We start from the raw sequence: 22,859 nt of genomic DNA on the forward strand, positions 1-22,859 counted from the left end.
CACTCAAGCCCCTTTTCTGATTTTAACTTACTGGGTATGCTACATTTGGTTAAGTTTCATCAAATCTCTCCATAAAACTTTCAGAGGCAAAAAAATTCAGTAAAATTTTCAGAGGCAAAAAAATTCATATATCAATCCCATCAGGACTTGGAAAGTGTCACCTCACCCAGTTTCATTGGAAAATCATAATTAAACCTTCAGCTTCATTTGTAGCCTAGCCAAAAATAACACAAATATCCTTTTAGCGGCACATCCATTTGCTTTTCTTTTTAAATTTTATTTTACTTAATTTTTTTTACCATGATAAGTTTGTTACTTTTTTTTTTTTTTTTTTAATCTTGATAAGTGTACGTTTAATTCCCATCCCGTTTCTCCCATTCCCCCACCGACCTCCCCTCTGGTAACTCTCTGAACTCTATAGTCAAGAGTCTTGTTTCTTGATTTGCCACTTTCTCCTCCTGTTTTTTTTTTTTCCCTTTGCTTGTCTTTTTTGTTTTTTAAACTCCACATATGAGTGAAATCATATAGTATTTGTCTTTCTCTGACTTACTTCGCTTATCATTATACTCTGTAGATCCAGCCATGTTGTTGCAAATCACAAGATTTCATTCTTTTTTTATGGCTGAATATTATTCCACTGTATGTAAGTACCACATCCTCTTCTTTTTTAAAATGCAATTTATTGTCAAATTGGCTTCCATACAACACCCAGTGCTCATCCCAACAAGTGCGCTCCTCAATGCCCATCACTCATTTTCCCTCTCCCCCAGCCCCCCCTCCATCCTTAGTTTGTTCTCTATATTTAAGAGTCTCTTGTGGTTTGCCTCCCTCCATCTCTGTTTGTACTTCTCCCCCTTCCCTTCCCCCATGGTCTCAAGATCCACATTTGAGTGAAAACATATGATATCTGTCCTTCTCTGATCCACGTTGCTGCAAATGGCATGATTTCATTCTTTCTTATTGCCAAGTAGTATTCCACTGTATATATAAACCCCATCTTCTTTATCCATTTGTCAGTCGATGGACATTTAGGTTCTTTCCATAATTTGGCTATTGTTGAAAGCGCTGCTGTAATTGAGGGATCAGAAAAATGGTGACCCCCCAGTCTGTCCTTTATGGATCAGGTGTTCCAAATCACTCTGTTCAAGCTGTCCTCACTGTGCCATGGGCACAAGTGAGGTGATTTGTCCTGCTCTCCTGACTCCCATGCCCTGGTGCTTGGCTGGGATTCAAACTCCCGCTCCATGAGCCCTGGTACTGGGGGAGGGCTGCCCCTACGCCACCCGATATATGGTCTCTGGCTGGCAGGCAGTCTTTGTCTCTTGAGCAGATAGAACCCCTCTGCTTACAGCACTCCAGGGAGGGTATCACTTTCTCCTACTGTGGACTGCACCCCTAACCGAGCCATGGAGCCTGGGGCTGGCTCCCCTCCTCTCTAGGTGCACGATCAGGGCAGCCGGTCTGGATCTCCTTGGGTTGATTTGGTTCCGGGCACTCTGTGCTTCCTGGGTGTGGTTTTCTGTTTCCTTCCCCAAATTCAGGAAGTTCTTAGCAATTATTTCTTCCAATAAATTTTCTGCCCTCTTTTCTCTCTCTTCTCCTTCTGCGATCCCTATAACGCTAACGTTAGTACATTTTTTGGTGTTACTGTGTTTCCTAAGTCTATTTTCATTTTTAATGTTTTCTTCTCGCTGCTGTTCAGCCTGATTGCTTTCTAGTACTCTGTTTTCCAAGGTGCTGATCCATTCCTCTGCTTCCTCAAATCTACTATTCATTCCATCTAGTGTATTTTAAATGTTTTTTATTGAGTTCTTCATCCCTGACTGGTTCTTTCTTATGTTTTCTCTTTGTTAAGGGTCTCACTGAGGTCTTCCCCTGTATTTTTATGACTATTGCCTTAAAGTGTCTATCAGGAATATTACTTCGCTCTGTTAGTTAGCTCTCTCGTGTGATTTTGTCCTGTTTTTTTTCATTTGGGACGTATGCCTTTGCCTCCCATTTTGTCTAACTCTCTGTATCTCTTTCTACGTGTTAGGAAAGTCAGCAATGTCTCTTTTTCTTAAAAGTAGTGGCCTTATGAAAAGGTCCTGTAGTGCCCTGCAGTGCAATGTTCCCTGTTCACCAGAACCTCCCGTTTCGAGGGTGTCCTCTCTATGTGTTGCATTCCTCCTACTGTCGTGACCGAGTTGCATTCGCCTTCAGTCCAGTCATGTGCGACGGATCTCTTTGTCTGGTACGGGCAGGGTTTGGTCCCTGTGTTGTGAGTTGGCTAGTCTGGGGCCATCCTGGGCTTGAGTTGAGTCAGAGCAGGCGTTTGCTAGAGATAAGGCAGCACTGAACGGCAGAGCCCTTTCCCTGTGTTGGGAAGCTTTTGTCGGTGGGCTGGGCCTGCATTCAGACCAGATGAACGGCCCCCACCCCCTGCTGGGGCTGCTGTCAGACTGACACGTGTGGTTATCTTCTCCTCTCCCCGGGTAGGAGTCACTTTGAGGTTGTGTTGGTGACTGCGGGGGCTGCCTGCACACTGCCAGGCTTACGGCATTGCTTTGGACGGGCTCTGGCCGAGGGCTTTCTGGAGGGGGCAGGTCTGCAGAAGGTGCGGGCGGGTAGCGGTGTTAGCAAAGTGTGTGCAGGTCTGCTGTGGGACAGGATGCGGAGCTTGGGGAAGACCTCCTAGAGCTCTAGCTGCAGGACTGGAGGTAGTGAGTCCACAGGAGAACGCAAGGGCAGAGAAAATGGCGCTAGCGAGGTTCGGATAGGTCTGCCGTGGCAGAGGACCTCGAGGCAAGGCCTGGCTGGGGGAGAGGGGGGCCTGAAGGTCACGGGGGTGGAGCACACCGTCAGCAAGTTAAGCGGTGGGTGTGGGTGCTGCCCTAGTTTCTGAAGGTGTCCCTGTGCCTAAGCTGAGGGGCAGTGAAGGGAAATGGCAGCTGCCAGCAATTTTGTTCTTGGAGAAGCGGGCCAATGATCCCCGTGCCTCCAGTACGCACCCTGAGATTAGTAAACGGATGTCCCTTCCATATCCCCCGGGGGGTTTTCAAAATCCTGCTTCTGTGTTATATCTCCATGAGGCTGTTTGTTGTGTTGTCTCTCTCTTTTTTTTTAATGTTTATTTTTTTTGAAGGAGAGAGGGGCAGGGGCAGAGAGAGAGGGAGACACAGACTCCGAAGCAGGCTCCGGGCTCCGAGCTGTGGGCACAGAGCCCGACGCGGGGCTCGAACCCACAGACCGCGAGATCATGACCTGAGCTGAAGTCGGACGCTCAACCGACGGAGCCACCCAGGCGCCCCTGTTGTGTTGTCTCTTTAAGGGTGGGGACTCAGTTTCCCCTCGCCCTCCCAGCAACCCCAGAGCCAAGCCCACTGATTTTTAACATTCCACGTATTAAGCCCCGCTGGTTGTAAGAACTCAAAAAATTATGTCTCTGGTTTTCAGGATTTGTCTTCCCCATGCGGGTTCCTTGCACCTGGGGTGCCTAGTTTGAAGGTCTGTTCCTTTCCTCCCTCCAGGCCTCCGGCATCACTTGCTCTCAGGGATGGTCACATGGGTCCATTTAGCTCTGGACCATGTCTCTTCCCTTTTGACCCTCTTCCATGTGGCCTCTTCTCTAAATTTAGCTGTAGAGGGTCTGTTCTACCAGTCTTCGGGTCATATTCTGGATTATTTACACCGATGGGGGTATTATCTAGTTGTACCCACGGGACAAGGTGAGCTTAGGGTCCTCCTACTCTGACATCTTTCTCTGAAGTCCTTTACCGGTCTTTTAAACGAGAAAACAGTTGAACGTAGCTCTAGAAATATTTCTTTAAAAATATTTAAAAACTATTTTCCATCTATTCATTTTCTCAGCGTTCTTTTTCTGGAACCTCTATTAATCAGATTAGTTTTCTAATTAGCTATCCTTTCTCTCTTATTTCTCTAAATGCCTGGCTGCCACGTGTTGTGTGCACCAAATATGCAGATGTGTCTGTGTGTGTGTTCGGGTCTGTGTCACAGTTTGTATCTGTGCTTGTGAGTGTACGTACATGTATGCACGTGTCCTTGTATGGACGTGTCCCATGCATGGGAGTGTGTGTGCACACACTTTTGTGCGTGTGCATGTTTGTGTAGACTATTTGGGGCGTCACTGAGTTTGTTTGCAGGCGTTCTTTCGACCTGCCCTCCCTCATGCTCATGGCTCTGAGATCTGAACCTTTCCTGGGTACTGGGGGGGGGGGGAGGGGAGACAGGCTCTGTCTTTGACTCTGTCCCATTCTATGCTCACCTGGAGGCTGTCGCTTCTTCCAGCCTGCGGAGCCTTGTCCAGGGTGTAAAAGATAATGTTCAGAAACAGATGTAAGTTCTCTACGGGAATCTAGATAGAATAAAGATCCACACCATAGGTGGCATTTCCAATGAGTGTGAAAAAAATGGCTAATTCAAGAAATGGTGTGGGCAGTCCTGTTCGCCATTTAGAAGACAACAAAGCGGGACCCCCTGCCTTGTTCCAGAAAACAACATAAACTCCAGATGGGATGAAGAGTCAAATATGAAAAAGGGAACACACAAAAATACCAGAATAAATGGATCATTAAAAAAAAAGTGTCACCTGGAGATAAAGAATGCCTTTGAAAAATGTCACGAAATCCAGAAAGCTGAAGGGCAAAACTGATAAGCAAGCTGCCTTCCTGCACATTACGTGTCTCGGGGCTGGCTGACCTCGCTCCCCATGATCCTTTCCCTCCTTGAATGCTAGTGGTCCTGCGACTGTCCTGCATGGGCTAGCCGCTTCAATCCACACTCCTTTCACTGAGAGTCCCTGCAGGCTGGGCTGCTGACCACACCTTGGCCACTCAGACTCTGTCTGAGAAGTGTCAATCTGGAGCCGGGGTCCACGGGGTCAAAAGCGGAGCCCTTCCCAAGGCTCTGATGTTCCCAGTTGCCTGCGGTTATGTGAGGGCCCATGTCCTTTCACGAATTCTGTACCTATTTGGGGCGCCTGGGTTGCTCAGTCCATTAAGCCACCGACTCTTGATCTCACCTCAGGTGGTGACCTCACGGTTCACGGGTTCTAGCCCCGAGTCGGGCTCCACCCTGGCAGTGCGCAGCCTGCTTGGGATTCTTTCTCTCCTCTCTCTCTGCCCCTCCCCCCACTCTCTCTTTCTCTCTTTCAAAATAAGTAAATAAACATTAAAAACGTTGTATTTCTGTCTAAGTTAGCCAGAGCCAATGTTTATGGCTTACTCTCAGAGAACTCTGGCAAATGGAGAGCTGGATGGGGTGGGGGTTGGGGGAGCATCCCTGCCTGGCTCCTCCCCACTCCTCCCATAAAGCATTCCAAACCAGTTGAAACAAAAGTAACAAAGTGGGGAAATATTTACAGTAAGGATAAATAAATAAAGAACATTAAGGGCCAATTCACAAAATGAAAACACTACCAATAAACACACGAGACAATGGTTAGTCTTTCTAATGAGCAAAGGGATGCAGACTTTAAAAAAAAATCAAGTATTTAAAACATCTATTAGGCTTTCCTGGTGGCAGAGTAAGCCACAGGCTGTATTTTCCAAGGCACAGTTGATTTTTCTTTCAAGTTTCTTTAACTAGGCTCCACACCCAGCGTGGGGCTTGAACTCACAACCCTGAGATCAAGAGCCGATGCTCTATCACCTGAGCCAGCCAGGTGCCCCTCAGGGTAATCTTTTCTAAACTGCAAATCTCGATTTCCTTACCTTCTGGACGTTTGGTTCTGTTTCCCAATGCCTTGTCTATTGACCGGCTGGCGGCAGGCTTGCCCCTTGCGTCCAAGCTGCACCCGCTGCACCGAGGAGAGCTGGCCTGAGTTGGGAACGCCGTGGGGCCAGGTTGGCCTGAGGATCCCTGCGCATCTGCTCGGGGCTCTCAGCCAGCGGCGACCCCCGCCCCAGACCTCTCCCCAGCTTCCTCCCCCTGGCTCCGCCCCCAGACCCCTCCCCCTGGCTCCGCCACCCAGACCCCTCCCCCTGGCTCCCCTCCCCCCCTCCCGTCTCAGCCCCCCCCCCCCCCCCCCACCGCACACGGACCGGTCCGCGTCTCAGAGCCGCATCCTCCCCCTGGTGCTGCCGGCGTGGCTCCGTATCTGGAGCTTTACCGGAGCCCACCGTGCACCTCTGTAAAATTGCCGGCACTGCCGGGGGGCCGCGGGTAAGGAAGGGGTGGCAGCGGAGTGCGACGGAGCGTGCGACTGCCAGGTGGCAGCGCCGGCGGCTGGGGGGCAGACGCGGAGAGGGAAAGAGGAACAGGAGCCCCAGGGCAACGCGGGTGGTGGGGGGAGGCACAGGGCGGGCGCGTGGAAGGGCTGGCCTGTGCCGGCGGGGGCGTGCGTCGGTCCCTGCACCCGCGTGCGTGCGCACGCAGGGGGGGGGTGAGGACGCGCGCGGCCTGCCGCGGTGTCCGAGCGTGCAGGCGTGGGAGTGGGGAGCCCCCGAGCGCGGCGGCGGAGCTCCAGGGAGAGGCAGGGCTCCGGGCTGCAGGCGGCGTCCAGGGCGCGGGGGCGGGGTGGGCGGGAGGAAGGGAAGGGGCTCGGTCTCTTTGCCCTAAGTCCTGCCTTTTCTCTCCTGCCTCCCCCTGCTCTTCTGCACGTACCCTGCCTGTGCTCGTTTCCTCTGACGGCTCAGGACACGCGCAGGAGGACCCCAGGCCTGGTCGCCCCTTGAACACGGCGGGCTGTTGCCGGGAGAGCCGCCCGGGGACGCGACCACGTCCTGTGGATGAGGGGTGCCGGCACCCGGGCACGCGCAATGGTTACCTACGCTTAGGGGCCGGATTCCACGTTCCGCCCGTGAAACGCGCGCCCCGCTCTCCAGAACGGGAGGGGATGTTTACTAGGCATATTGGACAGACTGGTTTTCCAAAGTGAAGTCATAACTGAAATGCTGTATGTTGCCGTTGTGCTCGGATGCGCACTGGTGATGCTTCATCTGTGCGCGCAGCGCGCCTCCATCGTCACAGAAGCGGGGCGCAGCGCGGTGGGGAGACCTCGGACACCTCCAGCCGAGGCCACCTGCCACTCCCCACCTTCCAGGGCCCTCCGGACTCCATCTTCTCTCCGTCCCAGCTTTCCCACCTGGCTCCTGTCTGGGGGCAGGCCTGCAGAGAGCTGATTCCTGTCCTTCCCCACGGGGACAGTGGCTTGGGGTGGCCTGAGCGCACTCTTGTTACTCTGCCAAAATGCAGCCTAAAGCATTCTGATTGTTAAATAATTCAGAAAACGTTCATCTGTCTTTGCTGCTCCTGTGAAACTCAGATCAAGTAAGTAGAAAAGAGCAGGGGAAAAAAAATGTTTAATGTGATGTGAACATTAATCTTTCTAAAGGATCTGTAGCCCACAGAAATGATAAATCAGATAGCCAGCCAAATATTATATGTTAACTTCTCAAAATGTTGTCTTCAAGTTATGTTCATGCAAGTGATTCTCCAATATTCAGGAATCAGTTTGCCAAAAGGGTATTTTGGGGGGCTCTGATTATGTCAGTGAGGTCCCTCCATAGTGTAACCTGTATTCATACTTTTTCATTGCTGAATAGTATTCCAGGGAAGGATATACCACATTTTCTGTATCCATTCAGCGGTGGATGGACGTTTGGGTTATTTTCAATACGGGGCTATTATGAATCACACTTGTGTACAAGTTTTTGTGTGGATGGATGTTTTCATTTTTCTTAGTGGATTTCTAGGAGCAAAATTGCCGGGTTTATAGGGTGAGTTTTACTTTTATTTTTTAAGTTTATTTATTTCTTTTGGGAGAGAGAGAGTAAGAGTACCAGTGTGAGCAGGGGAGGGGCGGGGAGAGAGAAGAAGAGGAAGAATCGCAAGCAGGCTCTGTGCTGTCAGTGGGCAGCCCAACTCCGGGCTGGATCCCGTGAACCGTGAGGTCATGCCTGGAGCCAAAATCAGGAGGCGGACATTAACCGACCGAGCCACTCAGGGTCCCCGTGTTTAACTTGTTAGGAAACTGCTAAGGGAGATCAAGCATGGTTTTCAGGGAGACTTCGTCTCATTGGTCAGCATGGTTCCTCAGGCCACTCCAGTGTAGCAGGTGCAGCCTATGATATCGTTAGCCCTCTCCCTCCAAACCCTTGCAGTGGAGAGACGTCGGGTCATAAAAGATGACAAAGCAACAGATGTTCATCTGATGAACTCCAGAATTCAGTCGGCTATGGGTTTTAACTCATATTGTGTAGGAGAGGGCATGTGTTCAAAGCTGTAATTACTTTTGGTAGTCTTTGGTCCGCAGCTGCGGAAGACAATGTAGATACTTGATTAAAGTCTTCCATTCTGTTTATATAAAACTACGCTTTGGGTTTGTGTTACTATGACTGTCTAGAAACACTTTTCCTTTTTTTTTTTTTTGTAACTTCTCTGTTGAAAAGACCAATTTGGAGGGTACGATAATTATGGATGGGGCCACTAGACACTGAATTGACAAAAGCTCACATTCCGGCCCCACTTACTACCTACCTGTGTGATCTTGGGTGAACTCTTGAACCTTCCTAACCCCGAGTTTTCTCATCCACAAATTAAGGAGAACCACGTCCTTGTCTATTTGTATTGTTTTGAAAACGAAGTGAGGAAATGCAAGTCAAGCATTTAGCTCATTGCCTGGTGCAGAGTAAGCACTTAAAAAATGCCAGCTATTTTTATCACTATTATAAAACTAGCTCATCTGCTTTCACACTTGTTCAGTTGTCATCAAGCTGCCGGGTTAGCTGTTGAACTCCCCAATGCTCAGCAGCTGTGTTGCGTTTCCTGGCGAGGTGCTTTGCTCTGTTATTGTGACATCCCTTCTGGTCCCCAGTTCAGCTTGGCAACCAACGCTTGCTTTGATCACTCTGCTGTTCATCCCTTGCAACTGAAATTGTAGCATAGCAACGACGTTAGGCTGATAGACTGACTATATTTCTACGCTTCATTTAAGGAACACTTTCTTATCGTAAAATTGTAAAAAATTTGAAAGAGCACGAGATGGAAATAGAAATCACCACCCAGGAATAATGAATTACAGTTAACATTTTAATACCTCTCTCCTTAGATATGGACACACACACACACACACACAGTTCATATATATGTATATTAAAAAATAGGGGGCACCTGGGTGCCTCAGTCGGTTCAGTGTCTGACTTCGACTCCGAGTTTGAGCCCCATGTCGGGCTCTGGGCTGACAGCTCAGAGCTTGGAGCCTGCTTCGGATTCTGTGTCTCCACTCTCCGCCCACCCCTACTCAGGCTCTGTCTCTCTCTCTCTGTCTCTCAAAAATAAACATTAAAAAAATTTAAAAAATAGATCACAACATATATACAGTTCTATGTTTCCCTTTTGTTCATTTAACACTGTGTTATAAATAATTTCTCAAGCCATTACACATTCTTCAAAAAGAATTTTAACTTACTTGCTCATGCTTTTGTCATTGGGCTTGTTTTCCAGGTTTTTGCTATTATAAGATATGAGTATCCTAGTGCAAGCATTTAAAAACATTTTAAGGGGCGCCTGGGTGGCTCAGTCGGTTAAGCATCCGACTTCGGCTCAGGTCATGATCTCGCGGTCCGTGGGTTCGAGCCCCGCGCCGGGCTCCGTGCTGACAGCTCGGAGCCTGGAGCCTGCTTCGGATTCTGTGTCTCCCTCTCTCTCTCTCTGCTCCTCCCCCGTTCATGCTCTCTCTCTGTCTCAAAAATAAATAAACATTAAAAAAAACATTTTAAAAGTTGAGGTAAGTTTACAGTGAAACATGTAGATCTTAACTGTACAGTTTGATGTGTTTTGAAAAATGCACACACCCAATATCCATTCCTTTATATAAAAAAGAATTAAACCTGTCATCCCAGGAAGTTCCCTTGAGTCTCTTTTCAGTAAGTCTTTACAACCTGACCCTTAGAGGGGGTTTTCACCTTCTCTTAAACTTCATTTAAAGAGAACTGATAAAAGAAAATTTCCTACAGATGATTTACAGATCCGCTTACTAGATCAGGTAGGTTTTTATTCTGCAATTCATGAATCGGGGAGCATTCACTCCAGCAGATAGAAAACAAACAGCTTTAAAAAGGCAAGAGATTGTTTTTTTTTTTTTTTACCGAGGTATCATTGGCATAAAACTTTATATTAGTTTCAGATGTACAACATGATGATTCAATATTTGCATACATTGTGAAATGATCACAAGGGGGCTAGCTAACATCCGTCACCACACAGTTACAAATATTTTTTCTTTAAGATTCGTTCTTTTAGCAACTTTCAACTATGCAATATAATACTTTTAACTATAGTTCCCATGTGGTACATTACATCCTTATTTATTTATTTATTTATTTATTTATTTATTTATTTATTTAATACTGGAAGTTTGTACCTTTTGACCCCCTTCACACATTCCACTACCCCCCATACAAGCATGCCTTGTTTTATTGTCCTTTGCTTTCATGTTTTATTTATTTTTGAGAGAGACAAAGTATGAGAGAGACAGAGTATGAACAGGGGAGGGGCAGAGGGAGAGGGGGACAGAGGGTCAGAAGCAGGCTCCGTCCTGACAGCCGCAAGCCCCGTGCCGGGCTCAACTCCCAAACTGCGAGCTCATGACCTGAGCCGAAGTCGGACGCTCAACCAACTGAGCCACCCAGGCGCCCTGTATTGTCCTTTACTGTGCTTCCCAGCTAATGGAGGTTTTTACGAATGGCAAGTCTGTGGCAGCCCGGTGTGGAACTCGTCCATGGGCACCACTCTCCCAGCACCACCCGCTCCCTTCGTGTCTCTGTGTCACATTTTGGTAATTCTTGCAACACTTCAGACTTCTTCATTATTACTACGTTTGTTTGGTGATCTGTGTCAGTGATTACTGTTTGCTAGAAGCTCAGATGATGGTTGGCATTTTGGGGCAATAAAGTATTTTTGAATTAAGGTATGAACATTTTTTAGACATTGCGCACGTAACAGACTACAGTATAGTGTGAACATAACATTTATGTGCACTGGGGGACCTAAAATTTCATTTGACTCGCTTTATTGTGATATTTGCTTTATTGCAGCGGTCTGGAACCAAATCTGCAGTATCTCTGATGTATGCCTGTATGAGTGAGATTTCTGTGACTTAGTTCACTTAGCATAATGCCATCAAGGCTTATGCATGTCAGCAATGGCAAGGTTTCCTTCTTTTTTTATGGCTGAGTAATAGTGCATTCTATATAATATATTACATATATATTTAGAATATGTAATATATATTACATATGTATTTAGAATATATGATATATAATAAATATATACATAGTATACTATAATAAATATAGGGGCGCCTGGGTGGCGCAGTCGGTTAAGCGTCCGACTTCAGCCAGGTCACGATCTCGCGGTCCGTGAGTTCGAGCCCCGCATCAGGCTCTGGGCTGATGGCTCGGAGCCTGGAGCCTGTTTCCGATTCTGTGTCTCCCTCTCTCTCTGCCCCTCCCCCGTTCATGCTCTGTCTCTCTCTGTCCCAAAAATAAATAAATGTTGAAAAAAAATATATATATATAAATCTCTACATCTCTATATCTCTATCCTTATCTATGTATCCATGTACCTATCTACCTATAAAGTTGTTTCCATGTCTTGGCTATTATGAATAATGCTGCAATAAACTTGGAGGTACAGCTATCTTTTTGAGTTAGTGTCTTTGTTTCTTTCACATAAATACCCAGAAGTGGAATGGCTGGATCATCCCACATGGTAGTTCTGTATTTAACTTTTCGAGGAACGTCCCTACTGGTTTCCACAGTGGCTGCATCAGTTTACATCCCCACCAACGGTGCCCAGGTGTTCCTTTTTCAATAGATCCTCACCGACACTTGTTTCTTGTCTTTTGGATAATAGCAGTTCTGAAAGGTGGGAGGCGCTATCTCGTGGTTTTGATTTGCATTTCCCTGATCATTAGTGATGTTGAACACCTTGCAAGGAATTTTCATAGACCAAAGTGAGCAGGATTGAGGAAGTTTGGACGGGGCATTTGCTAATAGGTTAAAGCAGGGTTACTTTCCTTACAAGGAGCAAAAGCACTTCTTGGAGCTGGGTTAGGTGATCTGTGCCGGGCAGACCAGCGCTGATTAGTTGACCTAGGCCTTTCTTTTCTGGGGGAGCCAAGCACAGAGCATAGAAACTTAAGTTCTGGTTTGCTTACATGGGGCTTAAACCACGAGGAACTTGAAGTTGGACCTAACCCGGTTACTTTAATGGAATGATACTCTATTTATTCTCTTGTATCTTGCTTCCACTCAGCATTATGTTTTTTAGATTCATCTGTGTTACTGTATATATTGGTGATTTATTCCTTTTTATTCCTCAGTCATAGCCCATAATATGAATATATCACAATTTGTTTATACATTTACTGTTGATGGATATTTGGGTTGTTTCCAGTTTGAGGCTATCATGAATAAAGCTATTAACATTTTTTAAGTTTTTTAAAAAGCTTATTTACCTGTTTTGAGAGAGAGAGCGCACAAGTGGGGGAGGAACAGAGAAAGAGGGTGAAAGAGAGAATCCCAAGCAGGCTCCACACTGTCAGCACAGAGCCCCACGCAGGGCTTGAACCCACGAGCCGTGAGACCACGACCTGAACCAAAATCGAGTTGGACACATAACCACCCGAGCTACCCAGGTGCCCCACTGTTATTAATATTCATTTGTAAGTCTTTTTGTAAATATGTGTAAATTTCTCTTGAGCAAATACGTAGAAGTGGAATTTCTGGGTCATAGGGAAAGTGGATATGTGACTGTGTAGGAAGCTACGAGTTTTTCAAAGTGGTTATAGCATTGGACACTCCCACCAGCCAAGTATCGCCACTCCTACAGTATTTGGAGTTGTTAATCTTTATTTCTAAGCATCCTGCTGTGTACTGATACGTCATCATGTTTGAATCTGCATTTTCCTGATCATTAACGAATTAGATTTGTCTTGGGAGTATTGAGTTGTAGGAGTTACTCATATATTCTAGAAACAGGTCCTTTGTCAGATGTGTGTGCATTGTGAATGTTTTCTCCTGGACTGTGCCTGCCTGTTTATTTTTTTTGGTGTTGTTTTTTGATGAACGGAAGTTTTATTTTTGGTGATGTCGGATAAAAGTTTTTTCTTTTATGGTACTTTCCAGGTCTTGTCTAAGAAATGGTTTCTTCTAGAAGCTGTACATGGCTAGTTTTTTTACACTCACGTTTATGATCCATTTTGAGTTAATTATTGTGTTATGGTTAAGGGATCAAGGCTTATTTAATTTTTTTCCACATGAACATCAAGTTTTAGCACCATTTATCGAAAAGACTTTATTTTCCCTATTGAATTGTTTGGGTGCCTTTGTCAGAGTTATTTAGTGGTATTTCTGGACTCTAGAGAGAACAGAATAGATTCTGTTTCAGTGACGTGTCTGTGCACCTGTGTACACTACGCTGTCTTGATCAGCATTAGCACGACAATAAGACTTGAGATCAGGTAATGTCTTTGATTTTCTTCTTTGGGTCCCTTGTTTTCTATAAATTTTTTTTTTCAACGTTTTTTATTTATTTTTGGGACAGAGAGAGACAGAGCATGAACGGGGGAGGGGCAGAGAGAGAGGGAGACACAGAATCGGAAACAGGCTCCAGGCTCTGAGCCATCAGCCCAGAGCCCGACGCGGGGCTCGAACTCACGGACGGCGAGATCATGACCTGAGCTGAAGTCGGACTTAACCGACTGCGCCACCCAGGCGCCCCATGGGTCCCTTGTTTTCAATGTGGAGGTCTTGCACATCTTTCATGAATTTTTCCCCATGTATTTTATGATTTTGGCGCCCTTATGTTTTATGAAAATTATATTTATTTGCTGCTGGTTTTGATAGATTGGATTTCCCAAAATGGCTGCAACGGTGTTTCCAATCCTTACGTGCCACCAGAATCTTGCCTCTTTTCCATCAAGAGCTGGAGTCTATTTCCTGTCCTCTCGAACCGACTGGGCCTTTGCGACTCCGAAACAGGTTGTGGTGGGAGACCGCAGGCGTTCTGAAGCTAGGTTAGAAAAGGTGACATAGCCCGACTCTGTCTCCTGGGACTGTTGGAAGCCAGCCACCATGCTGTGAAGAAGCGTCAGCTGCCTGGAGAGGACATGTTGAAGTACAGCAGAAGACAGCCCCAGCTAAAAGCCCAGCTTCAGCCAGCGTCACATGCCAGACACAGGTGCTAACGAGTAACGGGATGGGGAGGGGGCCTGCGACACCCGCCCCTCTGGTCATCAGGAAGATAGTGACCGTTCCACTGAATATTTCTTGTTCTATGTCCAATTTGGGAAAGTGCTCTCTAAAAACGATGTAAAAATTAGAGGAATTTGGAGTCATCAGAATGCATTTACAGAATGCTGAATATGACTGCGTTAGAATAAGGTTTTCTATTAAATCATCTTCTTTCCTGGATCTTTTGCCCAATACTCTCAGGGTTGCTTTTTAGCCTGTGTGTAAATGACAACAGGGAGAGAGGAAGGAGGCCTTATGAAGAAAGCCTAAAAGGAAATTGGTCTGGGGACAGAGGGAAAGGAAAGTGGTGAGGGATTAGTGGTGGCTTCCACTCCGACTATATTGTCCCTTAAGCCGGCGAGGAGGTAAACCGATGAACACTGTATGTGTATCTATACCTTTTTATTAATTTTTATTTTTTAAATGTTTAGTTTGAAGGGGAGAGAGGCAGAGCGTGAGTGGGGGAGGGGCCGAGAGAGAGGGAGACACGGAATCGAAGACACCAGGCTCCGAGCTGTCAGCACAGAGCCCGACGTGGGGCCTGAACTCACAAACTGTGAGATCATGACCTGAGCCAAAGTCGAACACTTAACAGTCACCCAGGCGCCCCTATTGATATCTTTTTATATGGTGTACATATGCCATTTCCTTTTCAAAAATGTTTCCCTATGTATAGACATAGGTCTATATACATATGATATACGTATATATGTATACACGTATGACCATTTTTTCATGTGTAAACATTTTAAAAGGAAATGGGGTTTTAGTTCGAGGAAAGGGGCTTAAGAAATGGTGTCAGGTCTTCATTTGTATGAAAGAACTTCAGAAGGACACAAGCCGGTTGTTTTCTAGAACCACGAAGATTAAGAACGGGCTTGAGTGAAAACAGAATTTTAGGTGGTCATAGGAAGGGAAGGATTGCTTGGCCACCCTAGTTCTTGAGTGTTGGGAGTGTGCTGCCCAGAGAAGTTGTGCAGATTTCGCTCCTTGGAAAACAGGGTCAGCCTTTCTGCCGTCATCCCATACCATACTGTCTCTGGGAGACCGGGTCTGTCGTTGGCTGACCTCACTGCTTAGGGAGAGGGCACACAGAATAGAGAGGATGGAGACAGCTGGCTCTCAGGGACGGAAAACTCGGATCCCCTTTTCCTTTATGTCATCCCTTAGGACAGAAAGGACTGCTCTTAGCTCCGTAGTATTTATCAACCCACAGTGCCAGGAGCTCGGTGTGTCCTTCTTGGTCTAGCTCTTGACGGTTTTTTCCCTTCTGCATGCTGCTGCTGTCACCTGACTTGTGAATGCCTGGGGTGGTGACTCTAGACAGTGGAGGCGCAGGCTCTTTCCTGACAAGTCTTTGCTTCTATCGGGTAGACACAAAATGCATTTCTCTGACTATTGTATACATACAGTGTTTCCCTGTCGCTGTCTATTTTGCATTGGCTCCTCTTTTTTACAAGCGTTTTGGTCTCCTTTGGTTCTAGCCTAGGCTGCCCCTGACAAGCGTAAAAGCATTTCTCTGAGAGGTCAAGCACAGGTTATTGAATGATCCATACTGGCATGTGCGTTCTGAGACTAGTAACAAATAAATACTGGTCATCGGCTAGCTTCTGTCCTTTGTGCAGGTGTATCTTTAGAAGACTTCAAAGGTAAGATTTAGGTCTGGATCCTGTAGTCAAACGCCATCCTTAACTAACTTCCCCAGAGAGATACCCGCCAGTCAGATCAGGGAAGTTAACCACGGCAGTCAATGAGATAACACAAGTTCAAGTGAGGCGCCCATCTATTGGCCCTCGTACCTACGCCGTCATCTTCACAGTGGGCCAACTGGACTGTCTCCGCTCTCTACAAAGTTGTCAGGACAGATTTGGTTATCGGAAGATACACACAAGAAGAAACAGAAGCACTCCCCCGACTTCATGATAGGGATGCAGGAAATCAGGGGAAGGCACTGAGCCAGTCTGTGGTGGTCAAGGCAGTGGCCTCTATTCAACATACTCAGCTTCTTAAAAATTAAAAATAACTTCTATCTACTCTTTCTTTTCCCACCTGGTTATGGGCAGAAAATTTTTCATCTTAAAATTCGGGGTTGAAAAAAGCCCTATTTTTCACCCGAGTCCTCTCCAGCTCTGCTTAAGCTCTCAAGGGGGTCGTTCTCCGTAGGAAATTGAATCATCAGTGACAAAGTTTTTGACAGACTCTGCTGGGACGAAGTTGCTTCACGATCCCCCTTAGCAGCTAAGACCCACTGAGAAAACATCTTCCGCCCTGAAGCTCTCAACTCCACAACCGAGAAAGTTCTCTTCTTCCTCAATACCATGCTGAAGATTCACACTTATCAGAAACACTTTTTTTTCCCCCCTGAGGGCCCAGAATGGGCAGGCAGGGAATCCCACCTGAAGCTAAGGTTGCCAGTCTGTCCATCCCTTCTGCACGTTTTTCTAGGAAAATGCGGGGCAGAGGCTAGCCAGAAGGAGCTGGAGGGATGCCTGGCCTTTTCTCGTGGGGCACCGATTCTTTCTGCTGAACTCTGTTCCTCTCCTGGTCCGTCCCCGGTATTTACGCTAAATTTAGTGTAATGATCACATCAATAAATAAACGCAAGGTCAGCCTCTCTTACAATCATGTTTCTCTTTTCACTCTGAGGTCGGAATTTCATCAGCTATTAAACATTCAGCCTTTCCCCCCTCTCTTTATGGAACTGTGCCCAGAAGGGCCAAGTGCGGTTTGAACGCTGAGTAAAAACGGTAAGAAATGGATCAAGTGACCTTGGACAAATCACCTCACCTGCCACTGATTTTGTTTCCTATGGAAGGTGTGTCGGTGTGTGTGTGCGAGTGTGTGCGTGTGAGCTAAGCGAGCTAAGTATTCGTAGGGGCTTCTCACAGTTTTAACGTGCCACTAACTAGAACTCTAGGCGGGCTGGGGGCCCGGAGTCCGGACACCCAGGTTTTCTGTTTTCCAGACCCTACACCTTAGAAGTACCTGTTCTTTGCAGCCGATCCCACCACAATGTACACAGAACAGAAACCGAGAGAAGCCGGCAGAGTCAGGAGTCCCGAACGATTCCCACGGGACAAGCGCACCACCTAACAAGGGACAGGTAAAAGAGGCAGCGGGCAGGGGCAGAAAAGGGCACCCTGAGGTGCGCTCGCGCCCCAGAGGAGCCCCCTAGCGCACCGCCCCGTCCCCCCACCCGTCCCCTCTCCGCCACCTAAGAGCCCCCCGTGTTGCGGAACGTTCCAGACTCTTCCCGGCCGCGGCCGAGGCCCGCTCCGCCTCCCGCCGGGCTCCCCGCCGGAGGGCCGGACCCCTCCCCCGCCGCCGCCGCCGCCGCCGCCGCCGGGCCAGCGAGGCCCGCAGCGGTGGCGTCCGCGGGCGCTGCCGCATTGGCCGGCGGCTGCGGCACGGACGGCGCAGCCTCCTCCTCCTCCTCCTCCGCCGGCGGCCCCGCAGTCCGGCCCGGGAGCGCGCCCACCCATGGCCCTCGGGCCGCCGTCCCCGCGCCCAAGCCCAGCGCGCAGCCTCCGCCGCTCGCCCGGGGCCGCCTAGCCCCCGAGCGGGGCGCGATGCCGAACGCCTCCCGCCTGGACAGAGCGCTCAGGATGTCCCTGCCCCGAAGGTCGCGGATCGGCTCGTCCGTTGGTGAGAGGGGAGGGGCGCGCGGCGGGGAGGGTCGGCGGGGCGGGGGGGGGGAGGCGGGCGCGCGGAGGGGAGCCGCCGCCCCGCCCTCCTCCCGCCTCCCGCCGCCGGTGCTCGCACCTGGGGGTGGGGGCGGGGCGCGCCCGCGCCGCCGGGAGGGCCGCACGCCGGGCGAGGGGCGGGGGGCGAGGGCGTCGGGGACCCCACTCCGCCCGCGGGGCCGGGCTGCGTGTGCGCGCGCTCGGGGTGTGTGCGTGTGCGCCGCCGCGCGCGCGCCCGGCCGCCCCTACGCGGGGGGTTCGCCGTCCCCCGCCGGGTGGGCGCGGAGACCGTCGGGCGTCGGCGGGGCCGGCCTCGCCCCGCGCGGTGTTTGCTGTAGGGCCCCCGGGAGCCGAAGGGCCCCCACGCACGTTTGTCGCCACCTGGGCCCTGGGGACTCGCGCGCGCACCCGGCGGCGACGCACCGGCTCTCGACCACCCGCACGGCCACCGCACACGCCCCGCTGCGCTCGGGCGCCCGGGCGTTGGGGCGCCTAATCCTCTAAAGCCCGACACCCCGGTGCTTCCACCCCGGCACCCCCGGCCCCTCCCGTCCGGACGCGCGCATTTTGTTTCTTATCGACTATATTTAGAAAGCAAAGTCGCGTTAAGCTGGATGTTACGTGATTATGATGCACGATGGGTTACCTAGACACCCCCCCCCCCGCCCTAATGAGAAATCTCTTACCATTTCAGGGCGCCCTGCACGTTTGTAGGTAGATCTTTGATTGGAGGAAGGGACAGGGTCTGCACTTTGGGGCTGGGGGCGTTTGGAATTTCTGTGCGGTTTTTGTCGCTTGTTTTGAGAAAGTCGGCTTCTAAAAATAAGTGACTTTCCCATTTCTCTGGTTGAGTCATGTGAGATGGAAACGGCAGACCAGTGTTTCCACGTTATCGTCCGGGCGCCTTCAGACTGGTTGGAGGAGAAGCCCAGTGCGAGAGGATCGCTGGCCGAGACTAGGCGGTGCCGAGTGCGGGCTGAGGCAGGGAGCCCCGCTGGGAGGGGACAGCGGCCATCCGGGGGCCGGATGGTACCTGTGACAGTGCTTAGGTGGAGCGGAACGGGGCGGAGGGGCGGGGAGAGCGGGCAGGGCCGCCGCCATATGTTTGAAGGCAGAGGCAATAGCATTGTTCCTGATACGGATTGAGGCTTCAGTAAACAGAGAATCAAAGGTGGCTGGGAGGAGAAAGAGAGTGGAAGAAGGTGCCACTGTGTGACGGTGCCGTCGCACGGAGCCCCGCTCTTGCGCGGGTCCTGCGTTGGCTTTAATGCTGTGTTGTCGCTGTCTTGGAGGCCTTAATGGGTTTTGAATGAGGGGCCTGCAGTTAGATTTTGCAGCGGGCCCTGCAAGTTACGTAGCCAGGGTGTATAGATGTGGCCCAGAAGGGAAAGGTCCTTGGCCGGAGCCCTAGGTGTGGTGACATTTCAGGGTTAGGGCAACCGCCAAGGGGCTGAGAGGATGGTCGAGGGGAAGCCCGGAGAGGTCCTCTGAAGCTCAGTGAGCCAGCCGTGCGGAGGGCTGGAGTGCTCAGCTGTGCCCAGTGCTGCTGGGAGCCCAGGAAAGGCACCACCTGCCGACAGCCCGTCATGGAGGGCACGGGTGACCTTGCACGGAACTGTTTTGTGGACGCGTGGGCAAGAATGGCTACAGAACACCTTCAGAGAGACTTAAGGGGACAGATATTGGAGACAGCAAGCACAGAAAACTCTTGGCTGAATTTTCTAGCAAAGGGGGAGACTGAGCAACGATAGGCTGAGTTTGGATGATGGACCAGGACGGAGGGAAGTGCTGGGGCTGGGGGTGCTGCAAGGGGAGGGCCGGTCCATGCTGGAGGGTTAGCCCAGGAGTGTCCTGAGCTTTGAAACTGCTTTCCAGTTGACAGAGGTGCGACACCATGAGTGGGACATTGCCATCAGCAGAACTGGCACTATCACCACCCATTCTGCAGAAAGTCTTTTTGGTACTTTACTCCTTCATGTGGAAGAGGTTCTTCAAAGAACCTTTTCTTCTTTTCTTTTCTCTTTTCTTTGCTTTGCTTTTCTTTTCATTTCAAACAAGTCTTTTTTTTTTTTTTTTAGCGTTTATTTATTTTGAGAGTGAGAGAGACAGAGTGCGAGCAGGGGAGGGGGGAGAGAGAGAGAGAAACAGAATCCGAAGGAGGCTCCAGGCTCCGAGCTGTCAGCACAGAGCCCAACGTGGGGCTGGAACCCACAAACCACAAGCTCCTGACCTGAGCTGAAGTCGGATGCTCAACCGACTGAGCCACCCAGGCGCCCCTCGAAGAGCCTTTTCTAAAATGAAATGAAACAAAACAACAACCTGTTAGAATTTGGGTTAAATTTGCATTAAGTTTATAGATTAATCTGGAGCGAGTAGACATTTAAAAAATGTTGTCCCTTTAACCATAAACATGGTATTCTCATCATTTATATATGTCTTTTATGTCTTAAAAATTTTTTTTTAATGTTTATTTATTTTTGAGAGAGACTGAGCATAGGTGGGGGAGAGGCAGAGAGAGGGAGACACAGAATGTGAAGCGGGCTCTGGGCTCTGAGCTGTCAGTACAGAGCCCAATGCGGGGCTTGAACTCACCAGCTGTGAGATCATGCCCTGAGTCGGATGCTTAACCGACTGAGCCACCCAGGCGCCCCTGGGTCTTTTGTTAAAGTGTCGTAATTTTCTCCATAAATTTCTATGCGTTTTAAAAGGTTTATTGCAAAATACTTCTGTTACGAGAATAAATGAGCTTATTCAAAAATTACATTTTTAATTGGTTGTTGCTGACGTCTAGGAAACGAATTTTAATGTTGACTGTTGTATCAACAACCTAGTGAACTGTCATAAATTTTCGAAGCTTAGGGTTGCTTTAATTTTGTGTGTGTAGACGTTATCTGCAAATATTAATTTCATTTCTTCCTTCATAATTGTTGTAACTCATATGTTTTTCTTATTTGATTACATTCATTAGTACTGCCAATTAAAGTTTGACCAGAAGGGCCATTCTTGCTCTGCTGTTAGAACATTAATGCTTCCAGAACTCTCTGTTGAGGAATGGTGCTGGAGTCCGCAGCTGTTCTGTAGGACTCTAAGGAAGCACTCTGTACTTCCTACTCAGTACGTTAGGGCAGAGGCGGGTTTATTGTGCATTTTAAGACACTGGTCAGGGACCAGCAGAATGCTTAAAGCTACCTGGGTGGTTGTGAGGTCTTTCCCTTTCCTCTTTCCTCCCTGGGTCTTTGTGTTCGGGAAGAGTGCGTCCTGGCCCCCGTATCAGAATGGCCATAATAAAAAATAGTGACCTCAGCAAATCCTGGCAAGGATGCAGAGGAAGCGGATCGTTCCGACATTGTTGCCGGGGATGTAAAACGGCACAGCCACTCAGGAAGAATGTTTAGCAGTTTCTTTTCTTTCTTTCCCTTTTTTGATCGAAGCATGGTTGGCACACAATGTCACATCAGTTTCAGGTGCACGGCACAGCGATATGATGTGACACCTCTGTGTGTTATGCTGTGCTCACCACGAGTCTGGCCCCCGACAGTCACCACTCAGCGTGTTGACTCTGTTCTCTATGCTCTACCTTTCACCCCCCTGACTTACTCATCCAGACTTGTGGAAGCCTCTCCCTCCCGCCCTTCTCCGTCCGTTTTGTCCGTCTCCCACTCGCCTCTGCTCTGGCCACCATCCGTTTGTTCTCTGTATTTATGGATCTGTTTCTGCTGCTTTTTTTGTTTTTTAGATTCCACAGATAAGTGGAATGTGGTATTGTCTGTGACTGCTTTCACTTAGCATAATGCCCCCTAGGCTGATCCGTGTTAGCAAATGGCAAGATTTCATTCATTTTACGGCAGGGTATATTCCATTGTATGTATGTATACGTATGTATATATATTTATCCGTCTCAATGATCAGTACACAGTTGTCAGTGGACAATCAGGTTGCTTCCATTTCTTGGCCATTGTAAATAATGCTGCAGTGAACATGGGAGTACTTCTGTCTTTTCTGAATTAATGTTTTTGTTTTCTTTGGCTAGATACCCAGTAGTGGAATTACCGGGGTATATAGTATTTCTGTTTCTAATTTCTTGAGGAAACTCTGTGCTTTTTTTGTTTTCACCATGCTGCACCAATCCACATTCCTGCCAACGGTGTACAAGGTTTCTCTTTTCCCCACACCCTCACCTACACTTGTTATTTCTTGTCTTCCCGATACCAGCCATTCTGACAGGCGTAGAGTGACATCTCATGTGGTTTTGGTTTGCATTTGCCTGATGATGAGTGATGTTGAGCACCTTTTTATGTGTCTGTTGGCCACCTGGATGTCTTCTTTGGAAAAATGTCTATTCAATGTAAATTAAAAAATAAATAAATTATTAATAAAGAAAGACAAATGTCTGTTCAGGTCTTCTGACCATTTTTAATTGGATTTTTTGGGGGGTATTGAGTTGTATAAACTATTTTATTTTATTTTATTTTTTATTATGACATTTATTGTCAAATTGGTTTCCATACAACACCCAGTGCTCATCCCAACAGGTGCCCTCCTCAATGCCCATCACCCACTTTCCCCTCTCCCCACCCCCCATCAGCCCTCAGTTTGTTCTCAGTGTTTAAGAGTCTCTTATGGTTTGCCTCCTTCCCTCTCTATAAGTTTTTTTTTCCCCCCTTCCCCTCCCCCCTGATCTTCTGTTGAGTTTCTCAGGATCCACATGAGTGAATACATAAGGTATCTGTCTTTCTCTTATGACTTATTTCACTTAGCATAACACTCTCCAGTTCCATCCACGTTGCTACAAAAGGCCATGTTTCATTCTTTCTCTTTGCCATGTGCTATTCCATTGTGTATACAAACCACAATTTCTTTATTCATCCGTTGATGGATATTTAGGCTTTTTCCATAATTTGGCTATTGTTGAAAGTGCTGCTGTTAACATTGGGGTACA

This window comes from Lynx rufus, unplaced genomic scaffold (assembly GCF_022079265.1).
Source record: "Lynx rufus isolate CCGP_SWC_20201006 ecotype Redwood Valley unplaced genomic scaffold, mLynRuf1.p SCAF_1, whole genome shotgun sequence".
Classification (NCBI taxonomy): Eukaryota; Metazoa; Chordata; class Mammalia; order Carnivora; family Felidae; genus Lynx; species Lynx rufus.